The 22,739-nt window shown below is 40.8% G+C and overlaps 1 long non-coding RNA gene across 2 annotated transcripts in view; it reads right to left on the bottom strand.

Moving 5' to 3' along the window:
• Nucleotides 1-6,335: 6,335 nt before the first annotated feature.
• Nucleotides 6,336-22,739, bottom strand: part of LOC109549363 (uncharacterized) — an 89,174-nt gene continuing 72,770 nt past the window's right edge. For both annotated transcript variants that reach the window (XR_012330101.1, XR_012330102.1), the window contains one exon: nt 6,336-6,803. This is a non-coding gene — a long non-coding RNA (uncharacterized lncRNA). The remainder of the gene's footprint in view (nt 6,804-22,739) is intronic.

The raw sequence follows: 22,739 nt of genomic DNA, 5'->3' as shown, positions 1-22,739 counted from the left end.
ATGACCACCAATGGTAAAGCTAGCCTAGTCAATATGGTTAGCTTCTGTAAAACCATAAACAAAATCAGGAAGAAAAATTTTTTGAGCATTTTGCTGACAGCTTTTGCATAAGCCAGTAACCACAAGGAGAATACGGATATTTCCTTAACCTACATCTCTCCTTCCTTAGATGGAAAAAAAAATTAAAATCCTATTAGCGGGCTTCCCTGGTGGCGCAGCAGTTGAGAATCCGCCTGCTGATGCAGGGGTCACGGGTTCATGCTCCGGTCCGGGAAGATCCCACATGCCGCGGAGCGGCTGGGCCCGTGAGCCATGGCCGCTGAGCCTGCGCGTCTGTAGCCTGTGCTCCGCAAACTGTTGTGGGCCACAACAGTGAGAGGCCCGCGTACCACAGAAGGAAAAAAAAAAAAAAAAAAAAAATCCTATTACCCATAGACTTGCCTCCAAAAAGGTCCTTCTCCTGTGATGAAGCCCAATTATGTCTCTATTTTTCAAGATTTCTTTTTTGTTCTTAACTTTGGAGATGTGGTGACTGGTTGTTCTACTGCCTCCAAAGACATTACTGAGCAATAAATTTGTTGATGGTGTCCACGGAAAGCAATCAGATGCACTGTCCTTCTGTGAAGGAAGTATACCAAACTTCATCTATTAAGTCCTTGTCCTGAGAGATGAGAAAATAAGCACACTTCAGTTTATCCCAACGTGCCTTTTCTCTAATTTCTGATTTTTGTCAGTTATATTAGTTTTACAATTCAAAGATCTGTAAGTTATATTTTTTCTGTAATCATATTTTCATAATTGTTTAGTCTTAATTCTAAATTTAAATCTATTTACTATGTACCACAGTTGGCTTTTAAACCACACTTTCTTTATTCCCAAGTTTTAAATTTTAATTCATATCTTATTGGCCTGGTTTCATTTTCATGAAGTTTTTTCTTTTTTTGATGAACAAATTATGGGTGCTGTAGTCTGTAGGTTTTTGCATGCTTGAGAATGTCTCTTCCCTTTATATTTGAAAAGCAACTTATTTGGGCATAAAATTCATACTTCCCTGAGATTTTTTTCGAGACTGTTCCATTATTTTCTGGTATCAACAGTTGCTGTGGACAAGTTTGAGGAAAACTCAATTTCCCACTTTAATGTTAAACTTCTTCTGCTTGGATGCCTATATTATTTCTTTACCCTTAAAGTTCAGTAACTTCATCAGAATGTGTCACAGCAATCTTTTGTATTAATTTTTCTTGGCACTGGGCATGAGTTTTTTCCTACCTACAGGTTCACATCTTTATTTCAGGAGAGTTCTTTCTCGTAGCTTTCTGAATCTTTGTTGATTGTGTGTGTGTGTGTTCTTTAGGAATATGGGGTATTTTGTATATTTTACCTGTCTATTGTCTCCTCTGTAAGTTACAGATATCTTTTTTTTCATTTTCTCTGTATACTCTTCCACAGGCTGTTTTATATTCTATGCGTCATTTAAAATTGTACTCACTCTATTCAATGTTTTTATTATTTCATTATGATTTTCCTCTAATGTCTTATTTTTCTTCGCTCTTCCAACTTGCTCTATTAATTTCCTTATTATCCTTCATTGTTTTACACCTTCTTGTTATCTCTAATTGAGCCTTTTTAAGTTTCAAATTTCTTTGAAATTATAATGATTTGAACTATGTATCTTTTTCTTTAATTAATTCTCTCTTTATCTTCCTTGTATTTGTCTCCCCTACCTTTCCCCACCTCCCCATCCTAATCTGTGTTTTATGTTGATTCCTTTCCGGTGATTACATATCTCTGATTGGGGTCAGGTGTTCTTAAAGAACATAATGGGAAGAGATGGGAAATGAAGTTAGGAAGCCCATAGCTTCAGTTCAGTTTGTCCTACTGGAACTCACCTCCAGAGCTCATCTTCCTTTTGCTCTTAAGGCCTATCTCACCTCAGCCTTAGCCACCTGGCCCATGGGAAAGCTTCCCCTTCTTCCTATGCTCTCCTGTAATTAATCTGTATCACTTAGGAGGAGAGACTACAGGAAAAAACTAGAGGGTCAGCGTGATTTTGCCTTCAGCTATCTTGTTGTACCAAGTAAGGTCTCTCTGGGAAGATCATTCCCTTCTCTTAGAGTTGGCACATGCCTGTGGATTTGATTGCTCTAACTGAAGGAATATTGGACAGATACTTTGAACCTTTAATGCTCACTTGTAGAAAAATCTGTGTCCTACTGGAAGTCCGAGGGCAAAGATATTGGATGTCAATGCCTTCCCTCAGTGAAGTTTCAGTTGTAAGTGGGAATTGCTACTTTTTTTCATGAAACAAAGACTGACAAACTGGGTCAGTTTGGGTTTTCAGACTTGCATATTCGGCAGCAGTTTTTAAAAATGAACGAACTAAGCATGTCACATCAAGGAAAACAACTGACAGTATTTGCTGACAATAAAATTCAAGCTCTCAAAATTAGAAGTTCTAAAATCTTCTATTCACCACTACAAACTTGATAGCTTCTCAATACATAAATACTTTTTGGATGATATTGGTGGTGATTTTAACAAATGTGATTTTTTCATATTGCATAATGAAATTGTTTCAACACTTGTAAGATTTGCCTAACTCCATAAACCAGTATTTTCCAAATGGCCAATCATGTATGCTACAAAAAATTCCATTCAAAGTGCAAGGGAAATCAATGGATTTTAACGTAACAGAGTAGTAAATGACTCATTGATATAGTTTCAGATTCTACATTGCAGTTAACCTTTAAGAAACTACCACTTATCGAGTTTTGGTGTAATATCAAAGAAGAATATCTAGAATTATCTGGAAACGCTTTTAAAATAATTTCCCTTTTACGACTGCAGTCTGTTTGAGGCCAGAATTTGTCTTCAAATACTTTAACCAAAACAATATATAGCAATAGATGGAACACAGACTGAGAATACAGCTGTCTTCTATTAAGCCAGACATCAAAGAGATTTGCAAAACTGGGAGACAGTGCCACACTTATTAAATTTTCTTGTTTTGGAAAATACAGCTATCTTTACTAAAATATGTTATTTATGTTAGCATGAAGTGAGCTTGTTATTGTTATTTAAAAATAAAGTAATAAATAATTGCTTGAGAAATTTCTTTCTTTTAATTCCTAATACAGTAAATATAGGTATAATTCACATAAACAGAAGATTTTTGGAACCCTTAATAATTCTTAAGAATGTAAAGACATCCTTAGACCAGTAAGTTTGAGAATCTCTGTGCTAGGTGTGCAATGTAGTATAGCAGTAAGTGGTGCAGGAGTGCAGAAGTAGAAGAAACACTATGGGTTGGAATTGGCTTTGTTCCAGATTGGGACGCAGACCATAGATTGCGAAGATTCAGATGTGAGAAGCAGAGAAGAAACAGTGTGAGAAAAGGTGTGGTGATAACAGTGAGGGTGGCTTTGCAGGCCGTTGAGAGTCCCTCTCATGCTTCAAATCTCTCCTTCTTCCGCCTCATCTCTCTGACCCTTTTTTTGTCAGCACATTCCCCCTCCTCTTTCATTTGCTTTTGCTCTCGCTCTTGCTCTCTCATCACAGCTGGAAAAGATTCTCTGCTTTTAAGGACTCATGATTATATTGGGTCCACCTGGAAAATTCACATTAATCTCCCCACCTCAAGGTATTTTACTTTTATCACATATACAAAGGCCCTTTTGCCATGTACAGTAACATTTACAGGTTCTGGGGATTAGAACACGGACGTCTTTTAGGGACCATTACTCTGCCCACCAGTCTTACTCAGTTCAAGAGGCTATAACAAAATACCATAGATTGGGTGAATTATAAACAACAGAAATTCATTTCTTACAGTTCTGAAGGCTGGGAAGTCCAAGATGAGGGTCCAGCATGGCTCAGTTTTGGTAAGGGCCCACTTTCTGGTTCAGAGCTAGTACCTCCTCGCTGTGCTCTTACGCGGTGTAAAGGGGGAAGGGAGCTTTCTCAGGCCTCTTTTATAAGGGTACTAACCCCACCCATGAGGGCTCGTCCTTCAAGATCTAATCACCTCTTAAAGGCCCCATCTCCTAATACCATCACCTTGGGGATTAGGAGTCAACATATGAATGGCAGGGTTGTGGGGGGAAGCACAATATTCAGACAATAGCACTACCAAACCATGGGATATTTTTGAGCAAGGAAGTGGCATAATGACAGTGGTATTGAAGGCAAAAAGTTCCCCAATAATTATCCAGTATGGAACTGACCTGGTGCCAAGTTTGGGGCAAAGCTCTGAGCTGTGGAAAACAACTTCCATGTGTTGTTAATGCAATACAGATGACGTTTCCAGGAGGACATCTGCTGACATCCTGGAGGGCAGATCACTTTCCCATTGCCTGTGTTACCCACATTTGTCATTCAGGTCACCAAGAGGACAATCCTCCATAGCTTCAAGAAGCAGCTTCTCCTCATTTCTTACCTCTGAAATATTCCATGAAAAGAAAGGATGCAGAATTGCCATATTGGATCTTAGAAACCAACATGTTAGCAGAGCAGGGACTTTTCCCCTCTTAGGACCAGGGGTCTTAGGGGTGACCTTTCACATGAAGCATTTAGTTAAATAGTGTGGTGGGGTTACTGAACCTTAAAGTCAGAGGCAACATCTGAATGGGTATTGGGTTGCCACCAGTACTCTGAAAAAGGAACAATAAGCTTAAATGCTTTTGAGTAAGAATTTATCAGGAAGGCTAAATTATGAAAAAATGCTTGAATTAGACAAAAGAAACCCACAAGATGGATGTAGTTCAAATATTTTCCAACATAAGCTTCCTTTGGAAAGTAATTTAAGTGTTTGTTTGCCTTTCCATCGCATTTATGTGTGATATGTTGAGTAATTAACTAAGGAGGACAGAAAGGGAATCCCTGTGGTATAAATTCCAGGAACAATTGCAGACTCATCCAAAGGTCACTTATAAATCAAAACAAGCCCAAATTCATAAGCTAGCCTCAAACAGAATCAAGTATCCTATAAAAAATAAGACAAAATTACAAGAACCATTATTTCCACCCTCTCAAAATATTTACAAGAAAACAGGACACTGTTTCTTCAGTCAGGCAAATAACTTACCCAGAGCATTCTTAACTATTGATGCTGAATATTACAGCACAAGAAGAACTTTGGCATTTTGCAACTTGCATTGTGCAAAGTATATTATCTGTTCAATTCTCTTGGGTGTGTGCCGTTGACTATTTTTGTCTATGCATATTTTCTTGGGGAAAAGATGCCATAAAATCAGGACTGTTCTTAAGTAGAAAGGGCAATATTTGCTCTAACACTTTCTCAATTCTCTTTTGCAAGGTTTTCTTCTCCTGAGGAAGCTATCGCAGCCTTTCTCCATGGAACCTACCCCAGGCAGCCATGACATTGTTACCTAGATCTCTGCACTCTCCTATCCCTAGTCCTTTGACAAGTCTCTAAATTGTATCTTCTCCTTTTGGACCCAAGGTGTTGTCCAGCTAATTGCAGACAGATGTAATGGATTAGGTTCCCTTCTAGGCAGTGTAACACCTGTAGCCTATGGACACCCCCACTCCCACTTTAGTTTTTTTAGCTCATAATTTGGGTAGGTTTTTTAAATATGTGAATAAAAGGTGAGGTGGGTAGTGATACCCAAAAAGGGAGGGCCAGGAAAAAGTGCTACATTTGGGGACCCTGGGCATCTAGTTGGGAGAATGCACATACTGAGGCTCCAGAAAGCAGGTGTGAGGAGGGTGGACAGAGTTTCTAAAAGGTAAGTTTTAATATATTAAAGAAAAATTATGTCTACTTCATAGGTTTGCCCTTGCTTCTGGCCTGCCATTTTTTGTGGGCCTTTTCAGTGTCTATCAGTTGCACTGAGAAGGCAGTTAGGTTCAGCCATATGTCTAAATAGTTTGTGACCTACTGTGGGAATCACACTTGGCAATTTTGTTTGAACTCCCAATTTCATTTGGGAGTTCAACGAGCCTTGGGAGATGTGGGTTTATAGCATGCCACATCCAGATCAGCCAAGGGAAACTGCCTGTTATAACCCTCAGAATACTCTGCCTAACCTTGGAATGCAGAAATGGCATATCAGTGCCTGAAGCACTAACCTTGTCATAAACTGGACTCTGGGTTTGTTCGTCAGAGTCATCCTTCTCCACTGTTTCACACAGAACTACGTGCATTGCAGATGCCCCTTCTTAATACCAATTTATTTTGATTCTTCATGTAGTAATACCCTTAGATGACTTAGAATGTGATTTATATATTTATTAGGGTTAAAATTTGGGTATTATAATACTATCATGTGGATTTGTGGTTTGGAGGGAACAGAACTGAACTAGGAGTCAGGAGATTTGGATTCTACTCTGCATTAGTTTATATAATGCTATCTGCTGTAACTTACAATCCCCAAATCTATAAAGGCTTAAATGCAATGGAAGCTTGCTTAGTTCTCACTCAAGAAAGGTCCAAATGTGTATTCTTTTTTTTTTTTTTTGCTGTACGCGGGCCTCTCACTGTTGTGGCCTCTCCGGTTGCGGAGCACAGGCTCTGGACGCGCAGGCTCAGCGGCCATGGCTCACGGGCCCAGCCGCTCCGCCGCATGTGGGATCTTCCCGGACCGGGGCATGAACCCGTGTCCCCTGCATTGGCAGGCGGACTGTCAACCACTGCGCCACCAGGGAAGCCCCCAAATGTGTATTCTTGATTGATGTGCTGCTGTCTTCCAAGTGGTGATTCAGGGACCCAGGATCCTGCCATCTGGTGGCTCTTCCATCTTTAAGATGTGCCTTCCAAGGTTGCTATGTTCATCTGCATCAAGCTGAAAGAAAAGGAAAGAGCAATGAAGGACTTTTCAGTTTTTAAAGTGAGTTTTTTCTTCTAATTAATTTTTATTGGAGTATGGTTGCCTTACCATGTTGTGTTAGCCTCCACTGCACAATATAATGAATCAGCCATACACATATGTTTATCCCCTCCCTTTTGGACTTCCCTCCCCTTAGGTCACCACATTAGGTAGAGCTCCCTATGCTTTACAGTATGTTCTCATCAGTTGTCTATTTTATACATAGTATCAATAATGTATATGTGTCAATCCCAGTCTCCCAATTCCTCCCACCCCACCCCTCTCCCGCTTGGTATCCATACATTTGTTCTCTATGTCTGTGTCTCTATTTCTGCTTTGCAAATAAGATCATCTATACCATTTTTCTAGATTCCACATATATGCGTTATTATATGATATTTGTTTTTTCTAACTTACTTCACTCTTCACTCTGTATGACACTCTCTAGGTCCATCCATGTCTCTACAAATGACCCAATTTCATTCCTTTTTATGGTTGAGTAATACTCCATTGTATGTATATACCACATCTTCTTTATCCATTCTTCTGTTGATGGACATTTAGATTGCTTCCAAGTCCTGGCTATTGTAAATAGTGCTGCTATGAACATTGGGGTGCATGTGTTTTTTTGAATTATGGTTTTCTCTGGGTATATGCTTAGTAGTGGGATTATTGGCTTATATGGTAGTTCCATTTTTAATTTTTTATGGAACGTCCATACTGTTCTCCATAGTGGCTGTATCAATTTACATTCCCACTAACAGTGTATGAGGGTTCCATTTTCTCCACACCCTCTCCAATGTTTATTGTTTGTATGGGCCAGACATGAAATGGGTGCATAGCATTTCAACTTACTATTCTTTGACTAGAACTCAGTAATTTAGCCTCAGATAACTGCATGGGAGGCTGAGAAATTTAATCTAACACTGTATCAAGGATGAAAAGGAAACAGGTTGGATGACCAGCTAGCCAGTCTTTGCCACATAATCCTAGTTCTGCCACTGTTTATTTGCTCTCTCCCTTTAGATTGTTTTAATAGTAAGAACATGTTCTTACCCATTTTTTCCAACTCCAGCATATTTAGAGAATTGCCTTACATATAGTACATGCCCATTACTGCATGCTTACCTGATAGACAAAAAGTGAATAAATAGTGTTGAACAGTCAAAATTCTGCCCTCTCTACAGCTCAGGACATTGGGTGTTATTCTAAAGGACTAAGAAATATTTTCCCTCAAGAAGTCACAAAATATCTATCTCAGGATCTCTTTGACTGTGGAGGAGACTAATACTAATGCTGCAGCCAGGACAGGGAGGCTCAAGAGGAGAAACTGCTGTGAAGAGCTGAATATCAGAAGAAAATCTGATGAAAGAATCAGTAACTAATTAGGACCAGAAGGTGGACTCTCCAGTACTCTCTTCATGCTGTCCAGGTTCCCTGGGAGAACAGAAACTGGTCTAGATGGGTTGCAGAGGGCTCTGATCGGGCTTGGAGCTTTATCAACAAAGGAGGGAATGTACGATGGTCATGAAAAGAACAGACCTATAAGGATGTCACAGCCTGTAGAAGGACTTGCAGCAGTCTGCATGGGAATAATTAAGCAATGATAGATCCCAGAACAAGAGGTGTCCTCTCCAAAAACTACAGGCGATGCTGGGGACATTGTGGGGGCCTGGGCTGGAATCATACTACTGTCTACACCTAGAACCTCTGTTCTATGAGTAGTTTGTAGCAAGTATGCTTAGCAGGGAACATTAATCTGGGAGTCGAAACATCTGGGTTGTATTTCCAGACCCATAACTAACAAGCTATGTGAGCTGGGCAAGTCAGTCTACCTCTCTGGGCATCACTTTCATATTTATGAGGAAAGCTTGGATTAGATGGGTGATAATCAAGAATAATTTCTGCTGAAATTATTCAAAGTAGTCAATCCTAAACGTGCTTACCCTGGCTTGCCTGTTCCCTCCCACAGATCTTGCTCACAGTTCTCCCCTCTCTCACTCCCTCTTGCCCAACTTTGGTGCTTCCAATTCATGTGCTGAAGTCCTAACCTGACCCCCATGGCATCATATACCCGCTTCTACTGGAATCTGTGAACATTACAAAGTATCTTTTCAATGGCAGTCATCTCGTGATCTGTTGGCCTTACCATACCCAAGCAATAATAAAACCTATATTAAAACAACATAGGATGGAACCTACCTGTCCCCTGAAGCAGATATCTCTAGAGTCCTTCTACTTTGAGAAATCTTTTATCCTCTTACTTTAGATAGGAGAGCATTGTACTGTTTTAACAATAGATATTTCAGGTATAATAAGTTATTGATCTTCTGAAGTTACCCAGTCATTAATTCCAATTTTATTCTGAATCAGGAATTACAAAAAGAGAAATGACACAGAAAGTCTTATGTAAAAGTCATTGCTTAAATGGAGGCAGGGGAAAATGGGGTCCTGTTTAGGAAACCTCTCATTTTGCTTTATTATAGCTGATGGTAAAAAATTCATTCTGCTGTGCTTTTTTTGGACTTTTGTTAACTTTTTTTTTACTTTCCTTAGCTCTTCTCTCTTCTTTGCTTTTGGGTCAGAGTAGTTGAAGCTCCCTCCTGATACTATATGATGGGATAGGTTTGGAATGTACACTGGGAAGAATCAGGAAAATATTGGGGTAAAATTATCCTTTGAAAAGGCATATGAACATAGCGCTTTCTATGCAGTGTGTCCTCAATAAATACTTTTAAATGAATCTATTAACAATAAATGAACATGTGCTTTTGTTATTATTTTATTACATAGTATCTGTATTGAATTGTATCCCCCCTCTCAAATTCATATATTGAGTCCCGACCCTGCTACCTCGGAATGTGATCTTATTTGCAGATAAGGTCTTTTTTTTTTTTTTTTTTTACATCTTTATTGGAGTATAATTGCTTTACAATGGTGTGTTAGTCTCTGCTTTATAACAAAGTGAATTAGTTGTACATATACATTAGTTCCCATATCTCTTCCCTCTTGCGTCTCCCTCCCTCCCACCCTGCCTATCCCAGCCCCTAGGTGGTCACAAACCACCTAGCTGATCTCCCTGTGCTATGCGGCTGCTTTCCACTAGCTATCTATTTTACGTTTGGTAGTGTATATATGTCCATGCCACTCTCTCGCTCAGTCACAGCTTACCCATCCCCCTCCCCATAACCACAAGTCCATTCTCTAGTAGGTCTGTGTCTTTATTCCTGTCTTACCCCTAGGTTCTTCATGACATTATTTTTTCTTAAATTCCATATATACATGTTAAAATATGGTATTTGTCTTTCTCTTTCTGACTTACTTCACTATGTATGACAGACTCTAGGTCCATCCACCTCACTACAAATAACTCAATTTCATTCATTTTTATGGCTGAGTAATATTCCATTGTATATATGTGTCACATCTTCTTTATCCATTCATCTGTTGATGGACACTTAGGTTGCTTCCATGTCCTGGCTATTGTAAAAAGAGCTGCAATGAACATTTTGGTACATGACTCTTTTTGAATTATGGTTTTCTCAGGAAATATGCCCAGTAGTGGGATTGCTGGGTCATATGGTAGTTCTATTTGTAGTTTTTTAAGGAACCTCCATACTGTTCTCCATAGTGGCTGTACCAATTCACATTGCCATCAGCAGTGCAAGAGTGTTCCCTTTTCTCCACACCTTCTCCAGCATTTATTGTTTGTAGATTTTTTGATGATGGCCATTCTGACCGGTGTGAGATGATATCTCATTGTAGTTTTGATTTGCATTTCTCTAATGATTAATGATGTTGAGCATTCTTTCATGTGTTTGTTCGCAGTCTGTATATCTTCTTTGAAGAAATGTCTATTTAGGTCTTCTGCCTATTTTGGATTGGGTTGTTTGTTTTTTCGTTATTGACCTGAATGAGCTGCTTATAAATTTTGGAGATTAATCCTTTGTCAGTTGCTTCATTTGCAAATATTTTCTCCCATTCTGAGGGTTGTCTTTTGGTCTTGTTTATGGTTTCCTTTGATGTGCAAAAGCTTTTAAGTTTCATTAGGTCTCATTTGTTTATTTTTGTTTTTAATTCCATTCCTCTAGAAGGTGGGTCAAAAAGGATCTAGCTGTGATTTATCTCATAGAGTGTTCTGCCTATGTTTTCCTCTAAGAGTTTGATAGTTTCTGGCCTTACATTTAGGTCTTTAATCCATTTTGAGCTTATTTTTGTGTATGGTGTTAGGGAGTGATCTAATCTCATACTTTTACATGTACCTGTCCAGTTTTCCCAGCACCACTTATTGAAGAGGCTGTCCTTTCTCCACTGTACATTCCTGCCTTCTTTATCAAAGATAAGGTGACCATATGTGCGTGGGTTTATCTCTGGGCTTTCTATCCTGTTCCATTCATCTATCTTTCTGTTTTTGTGCCAGTACCATACTGTCCTGATTACTGTAGCTTTGTAGTATAGTCTGAAGTCAGGGAGCCTGATTCCTCCAGCTCCGTTTTTCGTTCTCAAGATTGCTTTGGCTATTCGGGGTCTCTTGTGTTTCCATACAAATTGTGACATTTTTTGTTCTAGTTCTGTGAAAAATGCCAGAGGTAGTTTGATAGGGATTGCATTGAATATGTAGATTGCTTTGGGTAGTAGAGTCATTTTCACAATGTTGACTCTTCCAATCCAAGAACATGGTATATCTCTCCATCTATTTGTATCATCTTTAATTTCTTTCATCAGTGTCTTATAATTTTCTGCATACAGGTCTTTTGTTTCCTTAGGTAGGTTTATTCCTAGATATTTTATTCTTTTTGTTGCAGTGGTAAATGGGAGTGTTTTCTTGATTTCACATTCAGATTTTTCATCATTAGTGTATAGGAATGCCAGAGATTTCTGTGCATTAATATTGTATCCTGCTACTTTACCAAATTCATTGATTAGCTCTAGTAATTATCTGGTAGCATCTTTAGGATTCTCTATGTATAGTATCATGTCATCTGCAAACAGTGACCGATTTACTTCTTCTTTTCCAATTTGGATTCCTTTTATTTCCTTTTCCTCTCTGATTGCTGTGGCTAAAACTTCCAAAACTATGCTGAATAAGAGTGGTCAGAGGGCTTCCCTAGTGGCACAGTGGTTAAGAGTCTGCCTGCTGATGCATGGGACACGGGTTCATGCCCCGGTTCGGGGAGGATCCCACATGCCGCGGAGCAGCTGGGTCTGTGAGCCATGGCTGCTGAGCCTGTGTGTACAGAGCCTGTGCTCTGCAACGGGAGAGGCCACAACAGCGAGAGACCCGCGTACCGCAAAAAAAAAAAAAAAAAAAGAGTGGTCAGAGTAGGCAACCTTGTCTTGTTCCTGATCTTAATGGAAATGGTTTCAGTTTTTCACCATTGAGGATGATGTTGGCTGTGGGTTTGTCATATATGGCCTTTATAATGCTGAGGAAAGTTCCCTCTATGCCTATTTTCTGGAGGGTTTTTATCATAAATGGGTGTTGAATTTTGTCGAAAGCTTTCTCTGCATCTATTGAGATGATCATATGGTTTTTCTCCTACAATTAGTTAATATGGTGTATCACGTTCATTGATTTGTGTATATTGAAGAATCCTTTCATTCCTGGAATAAACCCCACTTGATCATGGTGTATGATCCTTTTAATGCGCTCTTGGATTCTATTTCCTAGTATTTTGTTGAGGATTTTTGCATCTATGTTCATCAGTGATATTGACCTGTTGTTTTCTTTCTTTGTGACATCCTTGTCCGGTTTTGCTATCAGGGTGATGGTGGCCTCGTAGAATGAGTTTGGGAGTGTTCCTCCCTCTGCTATATATTGGAAGAGTTTGAGAAGGATAGGAGTTAGCTCTTCTCTAAATGTTTGATAGAATTCGCCTGTGAAGCAATCTGGTCCTGGACTTTTGTTTGTTGGAAGATTTTTAATCACAGTTTCAATTTCAGTGCTTGTGATTGGTCTGTTCATATTTTCTATTTCTTCCTGGTTCAGTCTTGGCAGGTTGTGCATTTCTAAGAATTTGTCCATTTCTTCCAGGTTGTCCATTTTATTGGCAGAGAGTTGCTTGTAGTAATCTCTCATGATCTTTTGTATTTCTGCAGTGTCACTTGTTACTTCTCCTTTTACATTTCTAATTATATTAATTTGAGTCTTCTCCCTTTTTTCTTGATGAGTCTGGTTAATGGTTTATCAATTTTGTTTATCTTCTCAAAGAACCAGCTTTTACTTTTATTGATCTTTGCTATCGTTTCCTTCATTTCTTTTTCATTTATTTCTGATCTGATCTTTATGATTTCTTTCCTTCTGCTAACTTTGGGGTTTTTTGTTCTTTTTTCTCTAATTGCTTTAGGTGCAAGATTAGGTTGTTTATTCGAGATGTGTCCTGTTTCTTAAGGTAGGATTGTATTCCTATAAACTTCCCTCTTAGAACTGCTTTTGCTGCATCCCATAGGATTTGGGTCATCGTGTCTCCATTGTCATTTGTTTCTAGGTATTTTTTGATTTCCTCTTTGATTTCTTCAGTGATCACTTCGTTATTAAGTGGTGTATTGTTTAGCCTCCATGTGTCTGTATTTTTTTCAGATCTTTTCCTGTAATTGATATCTAGTCTCATAGTGTTGTGGTCGGAAAAGATACTTGATACAATTCCAATTTTCTTAAATTTACCAAGGCTTGATTTGTGACCCAAGATATGATCTATCCTTGAGAATGTTCCATGAGCACTTGAGAAAAATGTGTATTCTGTTGTTTTTGGATGGAGTGTCCTATAAATATCAATTAAGTCCATCTTGTTTAATGTATCATTTAAAGCTTGTGTTTCCTTATTTATTTTCATTTTGGATGACCTGTCCATTGATGAAAGTGGGGTGTTAAAGTCCCCTACTATGAATGTGTTACTGTTGATTTCCCCTTTTATGGCTGTTAGTATTTGCCTTATGTATTGAGGTGCTCCTATGTTGGGTGCATAAATATTTACAATTGTTATATCTTCTTCTTGGATGGATCCCTTGATCATTATGTACTGTCCTTCTTTGTCTCTTGTCATAGTCTTTATTTTAAAGTCTATTTTGTCTGATATGAGAATTGCTACTCCAGCTTTCTTTTGGTTTCCATTTGCATGGAATATCTTTTTCCATACCCTCATTTTCAGTCTGTATGTGTCCCTAGGTCTGAAGTAGATCTCTTGTAGACAGCATATATATGGGTCTTGTTTTTGTATCTATTCAGCCAATCTGTCTTTTGGTGGGAGCATTTAGTCCATTTACATTTAAGGTAATTATCGATATGTACGTTCCTATTCCCATTTTCTTAATTGTTTTGGGTTCATTATTGTAGGTCTTTTCCTTTTCTTGTGTTTCTTGCCTAGAGAAGATCCTTTAGCATTTGTGGTAAAGCTGGTTTGGTGGTGCTGATCTCTCTCAGCTTTTGCTTGTCTGTAAAGTTTTTTATTTCTCCATCAAATCTGAATGAGATCCTTGCTGTGTAGAGTAATCTTGGTTGTAGGTTTTTCTCCTTCATCACTTTAAATATGTCCTGCCAGTCCCTTCTGGCTTGCAGAGTTTCTGCTGAAAGATCAGCTGTTAACCTTATGGGGATTCCCTTGTGTGTTACTTGTTGTTTTTCCCTTGCTGCTTTTAATATGTTTTCTTTGTATTTAATTTTGGTAGTTGGATTAATATGTGTCTTGGCGTATTTCTCCTTGGATTTATGCTGTATGGGACTCTCTGTGCTTCCTGGACTTGATTAACTATTTCCTTTCCCATATTAGGGAAGTTTTCAACTATAATCTCTTCAAATATTTTCTCAGTCCCTTTCTTTTTCTCTTCTTCTTCTGGAACCCCTATAATTCGAATGTTGATGTGTTTAATGTTGTCCCAGAGGTCTCTGAGACTGTCCTCAGTTCTATTTATTCTTTTTTCATTATTCTGCTCTGCAGTAGTTATTTCCACTTTTTATTTTCCAGGTCACTTTTCCATTCTTATGCCTTAATTATTTGGCTATTGATCCCATCTAGAGTATTTTTAATTTCATTTATTGTTTTGTTCATCATTGCTTGTTTCATCTTTAGTTCTTCTAGGTCCTTGTTAAATGTTTCTTGTATTTTGTCTATTCTATTTCCAAGATTTTGGATCATCTTTACTATCATTATTCTGAATTTTTTTTCAGGTAGACTGCCTATTTCCTCTTCATTTGTTAGGTCTGGTGGGTTTTTACCTTGCTCCTTCATCTGCTGTGTGTTTTTCTGTCTTCTCATTTTTCTTATCTTACTGTGTTTGGGGTCTCCTTTTTTGAGGCTACAGGTTTGTAGTTCCCGTTGTTTTTGGTGTCTGTCTCCAGTGGCTAAAGTTGGTTCAGTGGGTTGTGTAGGCTTCCTGATGGAAGGGACTAGTGCCTGTGTTCTGGTGGATGAGGCTGGATCTTGACTTTCTGGTGGGTAGGTCCACATCTGGTGCTGTGTTTGCGGATGTCTGTGGCTTTATTATGATTTTAGGCAGCCTCTCTGCTAATGGGTGGTGTTGAGTTCCTGTCTTGCTAGTTGTTTGGCCTATGGTGTCCAGCACTGTAGCTTGCTGGTCGTTGAGTAAAGCTGGGTGCTGCTGTGGAGATGGAGATCTCTGGGAGATTTTCGACATTTGATATTATGTGGAGCTGGGAGGTCTCTTGTGGAGCAGTGTTCTGAAGTTAGCTCACCCACCTCAGAGGCACAGCACTGACTCCTGGCTGCAGCACAAAGAGCCTTTCATCCACACGGCTCAGAATAAAAGGGATAAAAAGTAGAAAGAAAGAAAGAAAAAAGAAAGAAAGAAAGAAAGGCAGGAAGGAAGGAAGAAAGAAAGGAGGGAGGGAGGGAGGGAGGGAGGAAGGAAGGAAAGAAAGAAAGAAAGAAAGCAAGAAAGAAAGAAAGAAAGAAAATAAAGTAAGATAAAATAAAATAAATTTATTAAAATAAAAAATAATTATTAAGAAAAATATTTTTTTAAAGAGAAAAGCAACTACAAAAAAATGGACAAATAGAACCCTAGGACAAACGGTGAAAGCAAAGCTATACAGACAAAATCTCACACAGAAGCATACACATACACACTCACAAAAAGAGGAAAAGGGGAAAAAAATCATAAATCTTGCTCTCAAAGTCCACCTCCTCAATTTGGAATGATTCGTTGGCTATTCATGTATTCCACAGATGCAGGGTACATCAAGTTGATTGTGGAGCTTTAATCTGCTCCTCCTGAGGCTGCTGGGAGAGATTTCCCTTTCTCTTCTCTGTTCGCACAGCTCCCGGGGCTCAGCTTTGGATTTGGCCCTACCTCTGCGTGTAGGTTGCCGGAGGGCATCTGTTCTTCGCTCAGACAGGACAGGGTGAAAGGAGCAGCTGATTCGGGGACTCTGGCTCACTCAGGCCGGGAGGAGGGAGGGGTCCGGAGTGCGGGGCAAGCCTGCGGCAGTAGAGACCGGCGTGACGTTGCACAGCCTGAGGTGCGCCGTGCATTCTCCCGGGGAAGTTGTCCCTGGATCCTGGGACCCTGGCAGTGGCAGGCTGCACAGGCTCCCCGGAAGGGGGGTGTGGATAGTGACCTGTGCTCGCACACAGGCTTCTTGGTGGCGGTAGCAGCAGCCTTTGCGTCTCATGCCCATCTCTGGGGTCCGCGCTTTTAGCTGCGGCTCGCGCCCGTCTCTGGAGCTCCTTTAAGAAGTGCTCTTAATCCCCTCTCCTCGTGCACCGGGAAATAAAGAGGGAAGAAAAAGTCTCTTGCCTCTTCGGCAGTTCCAGACTTTTCCCCAGACTCCCTCCTGGTTAGCTGTGGTGCACTAACCCCCTACAGGCTGTGTTCACACCAGCAACCCCAGTCCTCTCCCTGCGCTCCGACCGAAGCCCAAGCCTCAGCTCCCAGCCCCTCCCACCCCGGCAGGTGAGCAGACAAGCCTCTCGGGCTGGTGAGTGCTGGTCAGCACCAATCCTCTGTGCGGGAATCTCTCTGCTTTGCCCTCCGCACCCCTGTTTCTGCGCTCTCCTCCGCGGCTCCAAAGCTTTCCCCCTCTGCCACCCACAGTCTCCGCCCGCGAAGGGGCTTCCTAGTGTGTGGAAACCTTTCCTCTTTCACAGCTCCCTCCCATTGGTGCAGGTTCCGTCTCTATTCTTTTGTCTCTGTTTATTCTTTTTTCTTTTGCCCTACCCAGGTACGTGGGGACTTTCTTGCCTTTTGGGAGGTCTGAGGTCTTCTGCCAGCATTCAGTAGGTGTCCTTGTAGGAGTTGTTCCATGTGTAGATGTATTTCTGGTGTATCTGTGGGGAGGAACGTGATCTCTGCATCTTACTCTTCCGCCATCTTCCCCTCATCCCTGGAGATAGGGTCTTTACAGAGGAAATAAACTTAAAATGAGGTCCTTAGGGTGGGTCCTAATCCAATATGACTGATATCCTTATAAAAAAGGGAAATTTTGAAGGCAGACACACATACAGGGAGAACACTCTGTGAACATCAAGGCAGAGACCAGAGTGATGCTTCTACAAGTCAGGGAACACCAAAGATTGCCAGCAAACCACCAGAAGCTAGGGGAGAGGCCTGGAACAGAGACTTCCTCACAACTCTCAGAAGGAATCAACACTGCTGACACCTTGATCTCGGATTTCAAGCCTCTAGAACTGTGAGACAATAAAAATTTTTGTGTTTTTTTAAAAGGACAGGAGTATAAGACGAAACACAAGAAATATATCCTAATATATGAAGAACTAGATTACTAGTGGGAATATTATGGAATATTTCCTGAATGAAGGAACTAAGCTATAAACTAGTATAAACAGTGATTGACTGTGTAGTCTTAATTGATTACCTCATCCTTCTTTGCCTTTACTTTTTGTTTGAAAAACAACTATTCCAATCTCTCTCTAAATATACTTCATAGAGATGTTGTGAGGAATTATTTGACTTTCTGGAAATTACTTTCAGTAACTATAAATTTGCAGAGAAAGGATATGTGTAAAGCAAAATTATGTAAGCATTTGTGTAAGGGAACAAACACAGAAGTGTTTTTCAGTTCAAGAATTAATTCTTTGACTCAAGTTATGGTTAAAAGATACCATAGGAGGGGGCTTCCTCGGTGGCGCAGTGGTTGAGAGTCCGCCTGCCAATGCAGTGGACGCAGGTTCGTGCCCCGGTCCGGGAGGATCCCACATGCCGCGGAGCGGCTGGGCCCGTGAGCCATGGCTGCTGAGCCTGCGCGTCCGGAGCCTGTGCTCCGCAACGGGAGAGGCCACAGCAGTGAGAGGCTCCCATACCGCAAAAAAAAAAAAAAAAAAAAGATACCATAGGAGGGTTGAGGAAGTTGGCGGAAGAGTAAGACACGGAGATCACCTTCCTCCCCACAGATACATCAGAAATACATCTATACGTGGAACAACTCCTACAGAACACCCACTGAATGCTGGCAGAAGACCTCAGACCTCCCAAAAGGCAAGAAAGTCCCCACGTACCTGGGTAGGGCAAAAGAAAAAAGAATAAACAGAGACAAAGCATAGGGACGGGACCTGCACCAGCGGGAGGGAGCTGTGAAGGAGGAAAGGTTTCCACACACTAGGAAGCCCCTTCGCGGGCGGAGACTGTGGGTGGTGGAGGTGGGTAGCTTCGGAGCCACAGAGGAGAGCGCAGCCACAGGGGTGCGGAGGACAATACGGAGAGATTCCCGCACAGAGCATCGGTGCCGACCGGCACTCACCAGCCCGAGAGGCTTGTCTGCTCGCCCACCAGCGCGGGCAGGGGCTGGGAGCTGAGGCTCAGGCTTCGGTCGGAGCGCAGGGAGAGGAGAGGGGTTGGCAGTGTGAACACAGCCTGAAGGGGTTAGTGCACCAGGCCTAGCCGGGAGGAAGTCGGGGGAAAAGTCTGGACCTGCCGAAGAGGCAAGAGACTTTTTCTTCCCTCTTTGTTTCCTGGTGCGCAAGGAGAGGAGATTAAGAGCACTGCTTAAAGGACCTCCAGAGACGGGCGCAAGCCGCGGCTAACAGCATAGACCCCAGAGACGGGCATGAGACGCTAAGGCTGCTGCTGCCGCCACCAAGAAGCCTGTGTGCGAGCACAGGTCACTCTCCACACCTCCCCTCCCGGAAGCCTGTGCAGCCCGCCACTGCCAGGGCCCCGGGATCCAGGGACAACTTCCCTGGGAGAACACACGACGAGCCTCAGGCTGGTGCAATGTCATGCCGGCCTCTGCCGCCGCAGGCTCTCCCCGCTTCCGTACCCCTCCCTCCCCCCGGCCTGAGTGAGCCAGAGTCCCCGAATCAGCTGCTCCTTTAACCCTGTCCTGTCTGAGCGAAGAACAGACGTCCTCCAGCGACCTACACGCAGAGGTGGGACCAAATCCAAAGCTGAACCGCAGGAGCTGTGCAAACAAAGAAGAGAAAGGGAAATCTCTCCCAGCAGCCTCAGAAGCAGTGGATTAAAGCTCCACAATCAACTTGATGTACCCTGCATCTCTGGAATACATGAATAGACAACGAATCATCCCATATTGAGGAGGTGGACTTTGGGAGCAAGATAGATTATTTTTTCACCTTTTCTTCTTTTTGTGAGTGTGAATGTGTATGCTTCTGTGTGAGATTTTGTCTGTAAAGCTTTGCTTTCACCGTTTGTCCTAGGGTTCTGTCCGTCCATTTTTTTTCTACTTTAAAAAAACTTTTTTTCTTAATAATTACTTTTTATTTAATAACTTTATTTTATCTTACTTTATTTTATGTTCTTTCTTTCTTTCTACTTTTTCTCCCTTTTCTTCTGAGCCATTTGGAGGACAGGCTCTTGGTGCTCCAGCCAGGAGTCAGTGCTGCGCCTCTGAGGTGGGAGAGCCAACTTTAGGACATTGGTCCAACAGAGACCTCCCAACTCCACATAATATCAAATGGCGAAAATCTCCCAAAGATCTCCATCTCAGCACCAACACCCAGCTTCACTCAACGACCAGCAAGCTACAGTGCTGGACACCATAGGCCAAACATCTAGCAAGACAGGAACACAACCCCACCCATTAGCAGAGAGGCTGCCTAAAGTCATAATAAGGCCACAGACACCCCAACACACCACCAGACGTGGACCTGCCCACCAGAAAGACAAGATGCAGCCTCATCCACAAGAACACAGGCACTAGTCCCCTCCACCAGGAAGCCTACACAACCCACTGAACCAACTTTAGCCACTGGGGACAGACATCAAAAACAATGGGAACTACAAACCTGCAGCCTGCAAAAAGGAGACCCCAAAACAGTAAGAGAAGCAAAATGAGAAGACAGAAAAACACACAGCAGATGAAGGAGCAAGGTAAAAACCCACCAGACCTAACAAATGAAGAGGAAATAGGCAGTCTACCTGAAAAAAAATTCAGAATAATGATAGTAAAGATGATCCAAAATCTTGGAAATAGAATAGACAAAATACAAGAAACATTTAACAAGGACCTAGAAGAACTAAAGATGAAACAAGCAATGACGAACAACACAATAAATGAAATTAAAAATGATCTAGAAGGGATCAATAGCAGAATAACTGAGGCAGAAGAACGGATAAGTGATGTGGAGGATAAAATAGTGGAAATAACAACTGCAGAGCAGAATAAAGAGAAAAGAGTAAAAAGAACTGAAGACAGTGCCAGAGACCTCTGGAACAACATTAAACGCACCAGCATTCGAATTATAGGGGTCACAGAAGAAGAAGAGAAAAAGAAAGGGACTGAGAAAATATTTGAAGAGATTATAGTTGAAAACTTCCCTAATATGGGAAAGGAAATAGTTAATCAAGTCCAGGAAGCACAGAGAGTCCCATACAGGATAAATCCAAGGAGAAACACTCCAAGACACATATTAATCAAACTATCAAAAATTAAATACAAAGAAAACATATTAAAAGCAGCAAGGGAGGGCTTCCCTGGTGGCACAGTGGTTGAGAGTCTGCCTGCTGATGCAGGGGATATGGGTTCATGACCCAGTCCGGGAAGATCCCACATGCCACGGAGCGGCTGGGCCTGTGAGTCATGGCTGCTGAGCCTGCGCGTCCAGAGCCTGTGTTCCGCAAAGGGAGAGGCCCCAAATGTGAGAGGTCCATGTACTGCAAAAAAAAAAATAATAATAAAATAAAAAGCAGCAAGGGAAAAACAACAAATAACACACAAGGGAATCCCCATGGTTAAAAGCTGATCTTTCAGCAGAAACTCTGCAGCCAGAAGGGAGTGGCAGGATATATTTAAAGTGATGAAGGAGAAAAACCTACAACCAAGATTACTCTACCCAGCAAGGATCTCATTCAGATTTATTGGAGAAATTAAAATGTTTACAGACAAGCAAAACCTGAGAGAGATTAGCACCATAAAACCAGCTTTCCCACAAATGCTAAAGGATCTTCTCTAGGCAAGAAACACAAGAGAAGGAAAAGACCTACAATAACAAACCCAAAACAATTATGAAAATGGGAATAGGAACATACATATCGATAATTACCTTAAATGTAAATGGATTAAATGCTCCCACCAAAAGACACAGACTGGCTGAATGGATACAAAAACAAGACCCATACATATGGGTCTTGTTTACAAGAGACCCACTACAAGAGACCCACTTCAGACCTAGCGACACATACAGACTGAAAGTGAGGGGATGGAAAAATATATTCCATGCAAATGGAAACCAAAAGAAAGCTGGAGTAGCAATTCTCATATCAGACAAAATAGACTTTAAAATAAAGACTATGACAAGAGACAAAGAAGGACAGTACATAATGATCAAGGGATCCATCCAAGAAGAAGATATAACAATTGTAAATATTTATGCACCCAACATAGGAGCATCTCAATACATAAGGCAAATACTAACAGCCATAAAAGGGGAAATCGACAGTAACACATTCATAGTAGGGGACTTTAACACCCCACTTTCATCAATGGACAGGTCATCCAAAATGAAAATAAATAAGGAAACACAAGCTTTAAATGATACATTAAACAAGATGGATTTAATTGATATTTATAGGACACTCCATCCAAAAACAACAGAATACACATTTTTCTCAAGTGCTCATGGAACATTCTCAAGGATAGATTATAACTTGGGTCACAAATCAGGCCTTGGTAAATTTAAGAAAATTGAAATCATATCAAGTATCTTTTCTGACCACAAAGCTATGAGACTAGATATCAATTACAGGAAAAGATCTGAAAAAAATACAAACACATGGAGGCTAAACAATACACTACTTAATAATGAAATGATCAGTGAAGAAATCAAAGAGGAAATCAAAAAATACCTAGAAACAAATGGCAATGGAGACACGAGAACCAAAAACCTATGGGATGCAGCAAAAGCAGTTCTAAGAGGGAAGTTTATAGGAATACAATCCTACCTTAAGAAACAGGAAACATCTCGAATAAACAATCTAACCTTGCACCTAAAGCAATAAGAGAAAAAAGAACAACAACAAAAAAAACCCCAAAGTTAGCAGAAGGAAAGAAATCATAAAGATCAGATCAGAAATAAATGAAAAAGGAACGACGGAAACCATAGCAAACATCAATAAAAGTAAAAAACCATTAACCAGACTCGTCAAGAAAAAAAGGGAGAAGACTCAAATCAATAGAATTAGAAATGAAAAAGGAGAAGTAACAAGTGACACTGCAGAAATACAAAGGATCATAATAGATTACTACAAGCAACTCTATGGCAATAAAATGGACAACCTGGAAGAAATGGACAAATTCTTAGAAATGTACAACCAGCCGAGACTGAACCAGGAAGAAATAGAAAATATGAACAGACCAATCACAAGCACTGAAATTGAAAATGTGATTAAAAATCTTCCAACAAACAAAAGCCCAGGACCAGATGGCTTCACAGGTGAATTCTATCAAACATTTAGAGAAGAGTTACTAACACCTATCTTTCT

The sequence above is a fragment of the Tursiops truncatus genome, chromosome 2 (assembly GCF_011762595.2).
Source record: "Tursiops truncatus isolate mTurTru1 chromosome 2, mTurTru1.mat.Y, whole genome shotgun sequence".
Taxonomy (NCBI): Eukaryota; Metazoa; Chordata; class Mammalia; order Artiodactyla; family Delphinidae; genus Tursiops; species Tursiops truncatus.
The sequence above is the reverse complement of the archived record's forward strand: the minus strand, read 5'-3'. Positions and strand labels throughout refer to the sequence as shown.